This window comes from Silurus aristotelis (genome assembly GCF_946808225.1).
Source record: "Silurus aristotelis genome assembly, chromosome: 3".
NCBI lineage: Eukaryota > Metazoa > Chordata > Actinopteri > Siluriformes > Siluridae > Silurus > Silurus aristotelis.
The window spans coordinates 24,046,789-24,062,459 of NC_139576.1; positions in this window are offsets into that span (position 1 = coordinate 24,046,789).

Consider the following 15,671-nt stretch of genomic DNA (forward strand, 5'->3'; position numbering starts at 1 on the left):
ATTATATATACAGTACAGTCCAAAAGTTTGGACACACCTGGTCATTCAAAGAGTTTTCACACTTTTTTGTTATATATATATATATATATATAATTCCACATGTGTTATTTCATAGTTTTGATGCTTTCAGTGTGACTCTACAATATTCATAGTCATGAAAATAAAGAAAACTCTTTGAATGAGCAGGTGTGTCCAAACTTTTTGTCTGTACTGTATATATATATATATATATATACACACACAACAGTACACAAGTATTCCTCTGCATTTGGTTCATTATAGAAGCTCATTTATCATCAGTTAAAATAAGATACCCGGTAAAATCTACGTTTAGTTTGGTGGTTTTTACTTTAGTGTAAGTGTTAGTATATTCATTTTTAAGGGGTTGATTTGGGCACCGTTAATCAGATTTCAACCCAAAGCTTAAATATAATCAAATCCCTTTTTTTTTTTTTTTTTTTACACTTTACTCCCCCTTATAGATGTGTAAGGCTACAATATCTATACATTTAACTGATAGGGATATGTAAAAAAAAAAAAAACTGCAAAATTAGGACTGGATCTGTGATCTTAATTCTGTTACAAAACATTGTTCAAGTTTTGTTCACATGAAATTTGTTCATGTTGTCAGAAGGGGATTTTACAGTCTTTTTTTGTAGTGAATGCAGACAAACCTTTCATCATCTTCCAAATTTCAAAACACTGAAGAGACATTGCATTTGCATGACTTCATTCTCTTTAAATAGTTCAACAGTATCTGCCCAAATTGACTACATTTTCAATAAAAGTGTGACAATATGAAGAAAACATTAAACACCATAAGCTTGAACTGCAGTTTATTTTGCTGTTCTTGAGGTTGAAAGGAAATATTATAAATTGCTTGCTCACACCACTTTTATTTTTTTTGCTGTTGTGATATGAGAAGAAGTAGTGAAGGTGGAGGAGTTTAAGTACCTGGGGTCAACAGTGCAAAGTAATGGAAAGAAGTGAAGAAAATAGTGCAGGCAGGGTGGAGTGGGTGGAGAAGAGTGATAGCAGGAGTGATTTGTGATAAAAGGGAATCTGCAAGAGTGAAAGGGAAAGTTTATAGGACTGTGGTAAGACCTGAGATGTTATATGGTTTAGTGACAGTTGCATTGACTAAAAGACAGGAGGTGGAGCAGGAGGTAGCAGAGCTGACGATGTTGAGATTTTCATTGGTAGTAAATAGGATAGGCAGGATTGTAAATTAGTTCATTAGAGGGACTGTGCATAAGGTAATATGGAGAACGATGATCCGCTGTGGCGACCCCTAATGGGAGCAGTCGAAAGAAGAAGAAGAAGAAGAAGAAGAAGAAGAAGAAGAAGAAGAAGAAGAAGTGGTATGAGCATTTCAATTCATGAATCTTTAATGTACTCAATATTTTTCCCAAAACATTAATTTAAATGATGTACATCACAGATTATGTAAAAGATTGAAAGTGCTGTTTGACTCTAGATCACATACAATACCTGTAGCCGGAGCTCCAGACAAAAACAGATGATCAAGATTTCCTTGGCTGGACTTGCTCTGTTTTAATCAAATCATTATCACTCTGTCTGAAACTCTCAGAGTTTATTGATGCTTTTTGACAAGTCTGGAACAGGTTCAGTCAATAAAATCACTCTCATCTATGTTTTTGTCCTGTAGGCTATTTACAAGGTCTGACTGTTTAGGGTGAAATATCGCTCTAATCGTTTAGACAAGCAAATACAACTTCTAAACACACAAACGAATCCTGCTACAGAGATTTTGCAGAGAAATGAGGGGAAAAGTAAAGAGAGATAAATCTTGACTCATATGTCAAAAGTTGAGATGGTGCTTCTTTGGCATAAATCCTGAAATAATCCTGAAGCCACTGAAATATTCCATAATTGTTTGTTGTCTAATCCACCCTAAATGTCTTACATTATGAGCTTCTTAAACCAATATGTAATCTTTTGAGCAAAAAAAAATACCCTCACCGGCACAGTTGAATAAATACAATAATTGTAAGTCTAATAAGGGCATCTGCCAAATTCCCAAAAAAGTATATATTAATCTTTCAGTTCTTTAATCTGTTCACACTGCTTAAACAAATCTGGTTCAAAGATTTTGTTCTAATACCGCGATCAACATCATCATGCTGGTCATCTCATAGGCCATTAATTAGCTGAAATGTCTCCCTGCCATGACTCAGCACAAATGTTTTAAATTGCTTATTTGAGTGTTTGTTGTCTACACTACTTCTACATTCAATTGCTACATTTAAACAAATGGTCAGTGAAAACAGAAACTTTTACTCCTTCAGGGTTTTTTTTTTTTATTTGACAGTTTAATCTGCCTAATATCTTTTTATTTGGGATTACAAAAAATCTGTCTCCTATTAATGTGCAGTGTAACTGTAGCAATGTTCTGTACTATCAATGTCTCATTATAATGTTACAACAGCATGCGAACACTAACATGACATGGAAACGATAAAAATACAGCACCAAATGACAAATTTAATAAAAATGGTAAAAGGTATTGTCAAATGGCAACTTTAGAGAAATCCAGATATAGATTACTATCCTTAATGAGTAAGTCAGCAACAGTGGCATTTAAAAAACCCTGTAAAAAAAAGGAAACCTTGCGAGGACTGAAGGGGGACTCAAAAGGGAATCCACCCTCTCAATTTTACGCTAGAATCACAATAAACATCACATATATTTCACTGCGTATTTCATTCATGCCTAGAGAAAGTACCAGGCAGAAGCTGTATGCTGTACGGTATGTGAATTATTGTGTTGTTTATATGTAATATCTGCCAGCTCCATATGGCTGCCTGTCTAGACGTGACCCCTGCAGCTTGGCTCTTTGTATAGTGCTGTATGAATGCATCCCTACTGTTCACTAGCTGGAAAGCCGAGTAGGAAATCGATGTCTCTGTTCAACATATTCTTACCAAAGTGGTACTGCAGGGGGTGAGCAACACTAAAGAAGTCCTGCAGAAACATTAAATACCCCCACCCTCAATTTGTGCCATTTCTTGCTGTTTTATTCAAACCAACAGCCAACGTCTTACAATTGCTTATTTGACAATAAAGATCTTAATTATGATCATAATCAGAAGAAGTGCTTGTTTTAGACTAAGCAGTTGTAGAGGTTAGTGTGATTATATTTAAAATGAATGGTGCGTTCTAAATTAAAGCTGAAAGTGTTTCCAGCCTCATCTCAGACAGAAATCAATATTTGTCGTTTTCCACATTGGCTACAATTCTGCAGACTTAAACTGTGAAAAAAATGGATTTTGTCTGCAGCCTCTGGTCCTCAAGTGTTCAATGTATTGAGTTTCAAAAGTACCTTTTCTCCTGACAGATATAGGCTGTGCATATGAGCTCTTACCTCAGTTATAGTCTGGTTAAAATTGATGTAGATAAAATGTAGAGTCTGATTTACAGCTAATATTAAGAACTCGTTTATCTCCAATGTAATTATGGACCACAACATTGACCTTGTGTCTGACTGTAACTTGGCAACAGCCTAATGATCACTTTCTTCTAAACCAAGCCACACCTACAGAGCGTCAGTACATGGAAAAAATACGGATTACTGGTCATGGTTGTGGGCATGCTATTCTATATTGTTCATTACTGTGTCAAAACTGTGCCAACTCTAAACACAACGTACTTTGAACATCTTATTTCAAATATTACTGGGTCTAAACCCCTGTTGAGTCTATGGTTTACAGCAAATGTTTTAGTTTAATATATTGTGTGATATTGTGTGCTCTGTGATATGGATTTTAGTATCTCTGAATCCCTTTAAACTATACTATTGTATTGAATTATTTTCCCTTAAAGATAGAGGCATTAAATACATACGAGCATCACCTTCGGAAACTCACAAACATTAACCTTCCCACCTTAATGAACATACTTAGCCGGTTTTCTATCCATGAGCACACAGCTGAGTCCCCGAAGGTCTTGGTCAGCTATTAAGATAATATTCATTCTCGCGCTATTAATTTCACTCATCTCCTGCCCTTTGGTTTTCTCCTGAGTGATGCTGTATAAAAGAAGCTGGTCACCAGTTAGAGTGTCTCAGTAGGAAAACAGGCCTGACAGTACATGCACTTTTGCATGCAAAGATTATTATAAGAAGGCAATTATGAAAAACATAACTGACCACTAAACCACTGCAATCATAAGTGGTTATCATCACTGATCTCTCTTTGCACAATTCAGTAAACTGAACTGCTAACAGATACCAGCCTGCTTTCAGACATATTTACTGGCAAAATAGAAAATATTTTACGAGTTCACCAAATGTCCCTACCACAACCAGTTTTAACAAGTAATACTGCAAAGCTGAACAAGGCATACAGACTTACCACCTGTATGCTTCTGATTCAATTGTCCTTTCCTTCTTGATGCCCATTCAGTGCTTCTTAGCGCTGACTCTGTCCCCAAATTTAAAACTGGCTTCAATCTTTAGCTCCTAATAAGCCAGGGTTTGACAATGAGTAGCATTGTAACTACCTGCCTTTCCCTGACCTTTACTTCTGGGCAAACTAATCAAGCATGTATTATCAGCTCGACTCAAAGACGACATTGCCTATTACAACCTACTGAATAGAGTTTCAGTCTGAGCCAGGCCTGGATTACAATTTTCTAGTTGCTTGAGGCAGATTGTGGGTTGTTAAATGTACTTGTTTGAAGCAAGAGACATGTTCCGTTGGGCAGATCCAGAAAGCATTAAATTATGTGTGATTGAATAAAAGCAGAGCCGGAAACTTTGGCAGGAGGAACAGAATTTAGGACTGACTTTCTCAGCATGCTGCCACTGCAGTACCCAGCAGGAAAAGAGAAAATCATTAAATAACCAAAAAAACCATCTTGCCAAATGTATGTGGACACCTGACTATCACACCAATAAATAAACCAGTTCAAACTGATGTGACAATGATAGGTCACAGAGTTGTACAGGATGTCTTCATTTCCTGAAGCTTTAAGATTTCTCTTCACTGAAACTAAAAAGACCAAGGCCTGACAGTGTTGCAGCATGACAGTGCATCTCTTAAAAAAAAAAACAAGGTCTGTGAAGACATGGTTTGCAAAGGCTGGTGTAAAAGATTTTAAATGACCTGAACAAAGTCCCAAATTCAACCCCACTAAACACTTTTGCAATGAACTGATGAAATGCATGTCAGGACTAAAACTTTTCTGACTGAATGAACAAATCCCTACAGCCACGTTCCAAAATGTAATGGAAAGCCTTCCCAAAAAAGTGGAGGTTTTTGTAACAGAAAAGTGCAGACCAGCTCCATATTAAAGTGAAAGGTTTTGCAATGGGACATTCAACAAGCACATATAGCATGAGTGCAAGGATCAGGTCCCCACATAATCTGGGCCATATAGTATAGTTGTTCTACTGGATCGGAATATTACAAATGGCAGAGTATAACACTCCTGCAGTGACTTAAAATAAATAGTTGGCCTTCTGACTGGATCCATTCTCTCCCGGTTCCCACCCTATTTCTCTGACAGGACCGAATTATTATTTATTTATCATTAATATTTTTAGTTCGTATTTTCCTTAATCTGTTAGTATTCAACAAGACTTAAATCTGAGCTCACTGTTAATTATTATATACTTGTTCTACCTTGGCAGATGGCATGGTATGCACTTCTATTGCTTTTCACTCATTTACATATGCACCGAACCCTTGCACAGACTGCCTCCGCCCACTTTGGTAGACTGACTGGCTAATCTTAGGACATGCAAACTTTCTGAAGCTCAACATAGACAGTTTTCTTTCACCTTAAGAATCCTGACAGACTGTACTTCTATTTTTTACTCTGTAGCAGAGACACTTGCTGTAGGATTGTCACATGCAGATCTTTTTGTTTTCAATGCTAGTTTTTAAGACCTCCCTGCCCAAAGGCTGAACAGGTCACAGCATGAGCATTGGTTAAAGTTCTAATATACACCAAACATCATACTGTATAAAACTCACACTTGTGCACTCCAACTCCTTGTTTGTATCCACATAGAGAAAAAAATACTTCTGAATTTCTACAGCTTTTCAGAACTACTTTAATTAGTGCATCTGGACAGTGTCTTTTATATCTCCTGATCCCCATGTGCTCTATTTCCCCTGTTCAAATTTTGGTGTTTCTGCCTCTAGCTCCACACCTGCACCTCGCTTCTTCTTTTCGAAACACAACCCATAATGTTGTCCAGCTTTGCTTTTTTTTAGTATTAAATATTATTTTCATACACATCTATTTGTGCCTCATTCACCGAAGAATTCTTCTTCTTCTTCTGTTAATTTGCCTAACCACAAGTCGTTATTGTATCCTTGTTGTTTTTATGTTTTATGTCTGTTCTGATGGATTTAGCATTCGGTTACGTATGTGTCCATTTGTGTTGCACTTGTAATGTCGATACTTGTTTTGTGCTCACTAGTTATGTGCAGCCTGTTTTCATTTATCACCCCTGCCAATTTCCACATATTTAGGAGTTCCTTAGTTGTAATTGTGTTGCCAAAAAAATAGCAAACTTATAACAATGATTCCTGGTCTAGACTCTTTCTCTCTATGATGGCAAAAGATTAATCGTTTTTAAAAAATTTTAATGAATCAAATCTTGTTTAATATCTGCTATTACTGCTTTTATATCCTTTATTTGTATATAGATTGGACATTTGGTATCTTTTATTATTACTATAAACATCAGTAGAAACATACACCAGCACCTTTCTGATTCTTTTGCTCTTTCACTTTTGAATCGGCTGAGCATAACACATACATAATCAACCCCACATTGGGATGTGAAAGGTAACAGCTCTGCAACACAAGAAACTGCAGGGAGTAGTGATTGTGTGAGAAGCTGTGCAACAAGGTAATTCACGAGCATTAGAGATTAAACAATAATAATAAAAAAAAGAAATGCTGCTATCTAATACCACATGGAGCTGACGTGCGTGCATGACTAATATTTTCCATAGATTTCTTTCTTTGGCACTTTCACACAATAATTCTTAGATCAGCTCATTCTGGCTGAAAGGAAGGGATGAGAACATTTCCTCTCTTCCATCCTCTTTCCATTATGGAAACCTTTTGAGTAGCAGCTTTCTTTTCCCGCAGCTGAGGTTGCTTTATTTCAAGAAGCCCTTGAGATGTTCCGGCTCCTTAAACGCCTTATACCAAGACACACAGTGCACAAAAGTGCGAAAATAGACTGAATCTACCAAATTTCTCACCCTTAAAGACACAGCACCAGCAAGTGTTACTGAGGAGTTATATTCATTAAGAGAATCGCAGGAACACGCATGCTTGCACCTGGGCCTAATAGTGTAAATTAGCACCTTGTCACATCAGATGGGAATTTTTTTTCTGCACTTCTGTGTCACGGCTTGCAGATAGAGGAAATATGCATTAATTAAAACTGTCTTTAGAGGGACCTTTATGGAATTAATTAACTGCATCATAATAGGCATAGAAAATTGTTAAATCACTCCTTTCTTAATTCTGTGGTTTTGTAACCATGACAATTAAGATTAAGCACACTTCCTTCGTTTTGATTTTATGTTGATCAATGCTGTAGCCAAGGCAGCTGCTTTATTCTGAAGAAACGGATACAGAGCTAAATCTAGAATCAAATATGATATATTTATAATGTATACTACAGATTTATACTTTGATTTCCAACAAACTGTTTCTATGGTTAAAAGCTTTTAATCTCTTGACCACCATTTATTTCTATATACTTTGTATTGTTTGTATTAATAAATAAATACATACACTGTAATGATTAAAATCTTTTTAATTCGGTTCATCCATATGAGGACCGGAACCCCGATTTTCTATGATTAAATATGCTTAACAAGTAAAAATGAAATAAATTTCATTTAATGAATTTTATGAATGTGCCATTCAAGAAACCCTATGTTTCTAAAAACAAGTAATCTCCTGACTGCTTGAGAAATATTTGTTAAATTGTTTAATTGATTAATATTTTTTTTAAATCAAAATATAACTTGGGGGAGAAGTTTGTAATCACCATGACTGGAAATGTGTATCTGTAGAATCTATGGATTGTTATCTATGAAAAAAAAAAAAAAAGCTAAACACAATTTTTTTTTTTTAATCTTAGGTTATACAGGGACTCCTGAAGCTTGAAAAATCCCATTACTTTTTCTCTAGCTTCCCCCTAACACTGTTTGATCAGAATAAACCATGTTTGGTCCCACGGGTTCAGGCCAAAAAAGAAATAGAAAAAAAGAAAAACAGTGAGTTAATCTACAGGCACAAAATGAATCACGGATGCTGGGGGTCACCCGTTTTCACCCGGGAAAAATATAAAACATTCTCATGCATAAAGCAATTTATTCATTTTATAGCAAAGCAGATGTGGACCAGACAAAGACTCTCTCTCTCTCTCTCTCTCTCTCTCTCTCTCTCTCTCTCTCTCTCTCTCTCTCTCTCTCTCTCTCTCACTCTCTCTCTCTCTCTTTTCTATTTTTCAGAGGTCATCATCATCTTCACCTGTCTTGATATGATGACCCAAGTTATGATGATATTCTATAGTCTGACCACACACAATTAAATTATGCAAATATACTAATTGAAAATCCTGAATCATTTCAACATTTCACTTGACCCTGTGTCTTTTGGAAAGAAAAATACGCTATATACCAATTCCGTGTTATTTTGTGCTGCATCTCGGAGAAAGAATCTTTGAGTAGAGGCAAATGGAAGAATTATGAAAAAAGGTGTTGGAAGCAATCAGTGCATAATATGAAAGTGTCCTCTTTCAGTGTTAGATGTTCTAATATGCTTAGTGTCATTGATTAGGGGATATCTGAGCCTCTTCATTTGTTAGTTGATTGAATGCTCATATCTAATCAGTAAACTCATTTTATATAGAAAGTGGATAGAGAGTGATACATCTGTCGTGTTGCTTCGTAGCATAAAAACAGTGATTGCGAGATCCCTCACTAAAATTTCGCCTTTAACATCTCTCTTCTCTTAAGAGATTTGGTGTAGATGTAACCCTGCAGTAGAGCTCCCCAACAGGGATACCTCACTGCTTTAGGAACAGCTTGAAGTTTTATTCAATACATATTGTTTATGACCACAGAATCCGTTGTAAGGCCAGCAAACGAAGCCGTGTATGAACATGCCCTAGTTTTCTGATTATCTACACATCTGGAGAGGATGGAGGATGTGAAGCCCAGAGCACTGGTGTTCTGTAACAACTGGCTCCCCAACATACTTTTTGATTCATTCATTTTATTGTATCTGCTGTACCACTTTGCTTTCCACATTGAAACGAGTGCAACGTTGCTATGGTGACAGAAGGTTTGATCCTTTCAGCCCAGTGTTTGATTGCATGCTAAGATTAGATGTGTATTAGCACCATTCTTAAACTACGCAAAACCATGCAGAGAATCGCTTTAATCTACAAAGGACAAATGCAGTATTTAGAATACAGTTTGCATTTGACACAAGAATGTGACAATTTCCTGATGTCTTTGTTCTTGGTGTTTCTCAGACACCATGTGACAAGATGTACAGTGCAAAACAGTACAATCTGCTGTTAATACAGTGACAAACAATAATGATTTAAAAAATTCACAGCACATTGCTATCATTTATAGTCAAACTATTATACAGTACTAATTTATAAAAGTTAAACATATTAATCTAAATATTAACATTAGTATAAATTACCATAAATCATGTTAAGGTCAGTAACAGGAAATATGAAATATGAATTTTTTAATAATTTATCAGTAATACTGAATATATGATTAAAAAAATACAATTTTGGTCCCACTGCACAATACTGTATGTAATGTACAATATGTAATGTAATGACACATAATGAGACTTGCTGTTGCTTAGCTACTGTTATCAGAAGGTAATTATTTAACAGCACATCCTGAATTTGTTCTACCACAATCATTTTACAACACTTACATTCTTTTAAAACGTATTTATTGTTACGGGTAACGTTATATAACATCCACAAAACAAGTTCCTGTAATCCCTTGCATTATAACAGGTATAAACAGCCATTTTTGGGTCACATTTTCTCTCTCTTGGTCTTTTTTAACTGTAATAATGCAAATGCTGCCTGTCATTTGAGAAAAGAGAAATCCCTTATCCTGCGTTTTTAAAGCTTTCCGGAATGGATGTATATCTGGCTGTTGGAAAGCTTTGTAACTAAACACTCAGCACATGCAAAATAATCTTTCCCCCAAAGACCCCAAAAAAAAAAAAAAAAAAAAACCTCCAGTATTAGAATGATGACATTATTTTAAGCACAACAGCTGGATGTAGTGTCAAATCTGCTTTTACAAAAAAAATGAAAAAAAAGAATCAACACCTTCTGCCTGAATCAGAATTGAACTTTCAACAGTGTGGTGATATAAAGAAAGATTCTGTACTGATGAAGATTTTTGGATGATTTCTGTGAAAACCTTGGGTAAATAGTGCCCCCTTAAGGGCGACCAAATATTTGAACATATATTTATATATCCAGTGCATTGTACAAGTAATAGGAGACATCTTCAAAGAATACTGATGTGTAATCATTTTTAATATTAAATGTTCTTCTTGTATAATCTCTGCTGGAGCAATAACACAGTGAATATTCAGTCATGAGTATCTTCTTGCTCTGATTTAGGTCACACTTCTGCATATGTGAGGAGTGATAGGACACTGCCTTATTTTTGATGGACTTTAGTGCAGCCAGTTGCACACAGGCAGCGTTTTCTCTCCTTTCCTCCAATGTTAATTAATGCCCCACATGTCGTGCTGAGATGGTTTGTTTTTCTGCATAAGCATTTGCAGAGCGTCAACATGAAAGAGGGGAGCTATTCCAAGCACAACTGTTATTGTCATTAGAAGTGTAAATGAGGCCAGAAACTGGAGTTTCTTTTTTTTTTCTCTCAATGTCCTTCAATGAAGGAATATTTTGGCTCCTTTTGATGTTTGCCATTGACAAATGAATGAATAAAATGCAGAACATTTTTAAATTAATATAGAAATAAGAGAGTCTTCCAGAGAACCCTTTGAAGATGAGCAATATGAAGCAAAGTAGTGGCCTGTTTTTTTTTTTTTTTTTTTTTTTTTTTTTAATGAATTCATCGAATGCATTTTATCTTGTCTCAATAAAAAAATTTAATAATAAAAAACATAAATTAGATGTTTACTACATTCACATTTGTGTTATTTGGCAGACACATTTTATCCAAAGTGACTTAAAATTATTTAATTTATACACTGAGCAGTTGAGGGTTTAGGGGCCTTGCTCAAGGACCCAGCAGTGGCAGCTTGGTGGAAATAGGATTTGAACTCTTGATCTTCTGATCCAAACTTCAGCACCTTAAGCACTAAACTATTTTACATCATACATTGCAAACCAAAAAGTATGTAAGCAAGTAATTTTTTAAGACTTTCTGAAAATCTTTCATTAGCTTGTACTAATGTATGTGTAATAGAAAATACGTTTTTTTTATTTTATTTTAGAACACAATGTTTTCAATTGCCCAGTTTTTAATTTACAATCATAATTTTAAACCCTCTGGGCCTATCAGTGGGACCAGATGAACATTCATAACTCTCATAATTACTCACAGTAGTCAGTGAATAATGCAGACTAATTCATCACTCAAGACCTAAATTTAAATGGTAAACACACCTGATTAAGATAATCAAGTCTTCACAGGAGAATGTAGGACTCACTGAGATATGATTAAAACTGTAACAAAAAAATACATCAAGCAGATTATTAGCAGTAGTAGTCTATAATAACAGTATGAATCTACCTGAGTTATTCAAAGCTAATGTTTTTTTCCATAGGACAACTCATGACTTTAGTAATATTATTAATATTCTTAGAGCATTATAAAACAGTTTAAGCTATAAGACAATCGTCCAGACTGAATGCAAAATAAAAATCCACTTCTAAGAGAATTTATTGGGTTTAGAGAATTTGAAATGCATTTTAAGAACTGGTACAGTAAAGGTCTATAGTACACACTGATGTTACAGTGAACATACATTCTGGTACATTAAAAAGTGGTGCTGTTGTGATATTATGCTGTGAAATTGTTTCCAAACATAATTTTATGTTTTGATTCATCTAAACATAGAACAGTTTTCAACTTTACCACAGACTATTTTAAATGAGCTTTGCCCCAGAGAAGATGGCAGAATTTCTGGACCATGGTCACATATGGCCTCTTCTTTACATGATAGAGCTTAAACCTGCATTTGTGAATTTGTGTTCACAAACAATGATTTCCTAAGGTTTTTCTGATCACGTACAGTGATTTCCAATACAGAATCATGCCTGTTTTTTTAATGAAGTGCTGCCTGAGAGCTCAAAGATCACAGACATCAACTATTGATTTTGGCCTTTGTCCCTTGCATGCAGAGATTTTCTCCCCAGATTCTCTAAACTTTTGCTTGATGTTATATTCTGTAGATGATAAGAAATTCAAGTCTTTTCAATTTAATATTGAAGAACATTTTTCTGAAATGTTTCCATAATTTTTAGACCGTGTCCATCTTTACTTCTGAGAGACTCTCTAAGACATTTCTCTAAGATACACTTTTTATACCTAATCATGTTACTACAATGTTGCCAATTAGTTGCAAAATGTTCCTCCAGTTGTTTATTTTTAGTAACACTTACTTTACCAGCTGTATACTTTACCCCTGTCCCAACTTTTCAGATGTGTTGTGGTTATCAAAATCGGAATTAACCTCTCTCTCTCTCTCTCTCTCTCTCTCTCTCTCTCTCTCTCTCTCTCTCTCTCTCTCTATATATATATATATATATATATATATATATATATATATATATATATATATATATATATATATATTTTTTTTTTTTTTACCTTAAATTGCTAAATAAAAATGTATTTAGTGTTCTATTCAGAATAAAATATGGGCTGGTGAGATTTGTAAATCATTGCATTCTGTTTTGATTTACATTTTATAAAACCAGATAGTATTATAATATCTTACAGTATATAAGTATTCTGAGATGAAAATATATCTGATATCTATAAATGTGTGTACATCTGTAAATGTTTTTATGTTATGTTTTTAAGTTTAATCTTAAAGAACAGGCTTTGTAGTGTTGAGCTGTAAACATTTCAATGTTTTAGATTTTTGCTAGCTGGAATATAAATGCAATTATTAATTACAGGTTAGATATGATACAAGGAGTAAGAGAATGTTTAATCCTGACAATAATGGAGCAAGATGCACAAAATTCTAATTCTACAACAGAACACTATTGTAGTTTATGAAGTCAACTGAATGCTCTCCTGATGATATAACATAAGTTAACACATTAACATAAGACACCTGAGAGGAAAAAACATTTTGGAGCAGAACATTTTCACCTTTTTTAATATAATTTACTTTAATAAAGTGTCCCTACAGCTAAAATTTTCCTTTCGTTTCTGAAAGATTTGAATGCAGAGGGGAGACATTTTTCCATGGCACTTGGTCTTAAGGGTCATGAAGCTGCACAGTTACTTATCTCAGTATTCGGGTCAGCTCCAGCTTTATTAACTATTCTCACCATTCAAAAACCATGATCCAGTTTTAAGCTGACACAATATATATAAGGGAAGTATAATATTTCACATATATAGGCACTTTCTTCTTTAATGCAGTTCAAATGTAATGCAGGTTATATTTGCGCTTCTTAAAGTTGCTCTATTAATGTCTCATCAAAACAGCCCAATACACAGGGAAGCAGTCTGATGCATATCCTTAGTTTCCTGCACAGAAATGTGTTTCACAATGAATGAAGTAATGGCTCTTGAATTCAAATGCAAAGTATCAAGCTGCCAAGATGAAAATGTATGGCAAGCCTTTTCAGTTACTATTATATTATTTTGAAGTCATTACATTTGCCGTGGGTAAATTTGCCTCCTTTCTCTTGTTCTCATTTCCTTTCCATAATAGCACTGCTCTACATTTCATCTCTTTCAATCCATGTGAGTCCTCGAGACTGAACAGACACTTTCAGCTCTTTATCTAGCAAAGAGGAGGCAAGAGGTAGGATTAGTAAATGTATGCCACCTGGCACAGGTCTATACATCCCTTTCCCTCTTTCTGTTTCATTCTTTCAATCATTCTTTATTTTGTAGCTGAGCTGAGGCTGACCTTTTTCTTTAATATATGTATATAGAATTTTAATAACTGATATACTAATCATTTTTGCTACAATTGTAAAAAAAAATGGTGATACCCTTCCAAAAGACAGAATCGAGAAGTAACAAGAAAACCATGGACTGATATGAGCAGACCAATGATGATGGTTCATTCTGCTCGATTGCATGAAATGTTTTTTCTCTAGATGTCTTTCGAAAGGGGGAAAACAACCATGACCTTGTACTGGCCTCTACTCAAATTTCTTTTCTTTTTTTTTTTTGTGACATGAGACTGAAATTGTACATCTGTCTATCTTTGTTTCTCGCTCTTATTCTTGCTTCAGTCCACCATCACATCTAAAAAGTAATAAAGGTGGAAATAGAGTAAATTGTTTCATTGGCATACAGTTTCAAAGACTCTTAGCTGTCTAAAGCCATCCTTTTCTTTTCCTTGCATTCTCTACATGGAATGCTGGAATGGTGTGCATAAATCTTTAGCCACCTTTAACTCAATTTCTTTAATTCCGCATTTACAGTTTAACTGTAATACATTCAAATAAATATAAGACACGGATAAATTTGACCCTTTGTTAAGACGTAGAACACAATGTTCAAAAGTGCGCCGTTTAATCATCCTTTCATCCTTCTCAGATCGACACGGCTGCCCATGGTTGCCATGGTTTCCAGCGACACCATCTCGAACTTGGCACAATGTTATCACAGTAGGGCTCTTGAAGAGCCCCTGGAGTGGGAGTAGGTAATTGGCTACAATGGGGGAAAGGTAACACCATATTCTAAGATGAGAGCTCCAGCAGTGGATGAAGAATACAGACACTTCAGAGGGATGGAAAGAGGCTGTTCCAAATAAAGCTGACATCTTTCCCTTCTCTGAATATGAAGGCAGAGAGGGAGTGCTGGGTTACAGAAAAGGCTAGTGACCAAACAAATTGGCTTGTCATATAGAAAAAAGGAACATGAAATCCCTTCAGGCAATTTGGCTGTCAGAGGATTATCTACTATAAATTGTGAGATTTTGTGTGAGGAGAGGAGCAATATCATGGATGAAGTTAGGAGGAAAGAACTCACAGGGACTCAATTACTGAAGCTCAGCTAGCCTGACCTGTACTACTGAATCAGAGATACAGAAGATGGCTACTGAGATTGTCATTTAATTCTTGAAATGTCTTTTACTCCCCGTAACTTATTATGGGATTTCAAGCAAGTAAAATAATCATGTCTTTACAGTTACAAAAATGACAGGATTTGTTCACAGATTATATTAACTTGACCATGTCAATGCAGCAGAGTAAGCACAAAGTGTGATCTAGGCCTATGAGTAAAAGTAGCACCAGACATGGAATGAGTGATGCACACATTTCATACCAGCTGCAACTCATTAAACATTCATGCTTATGTTCCTGAGAAAATCCTGTTTGGTGGAGAATTCTCACAGGGAGACTAACAGTGCCGGAAAGAGAATTTGAATTATGGGATTGT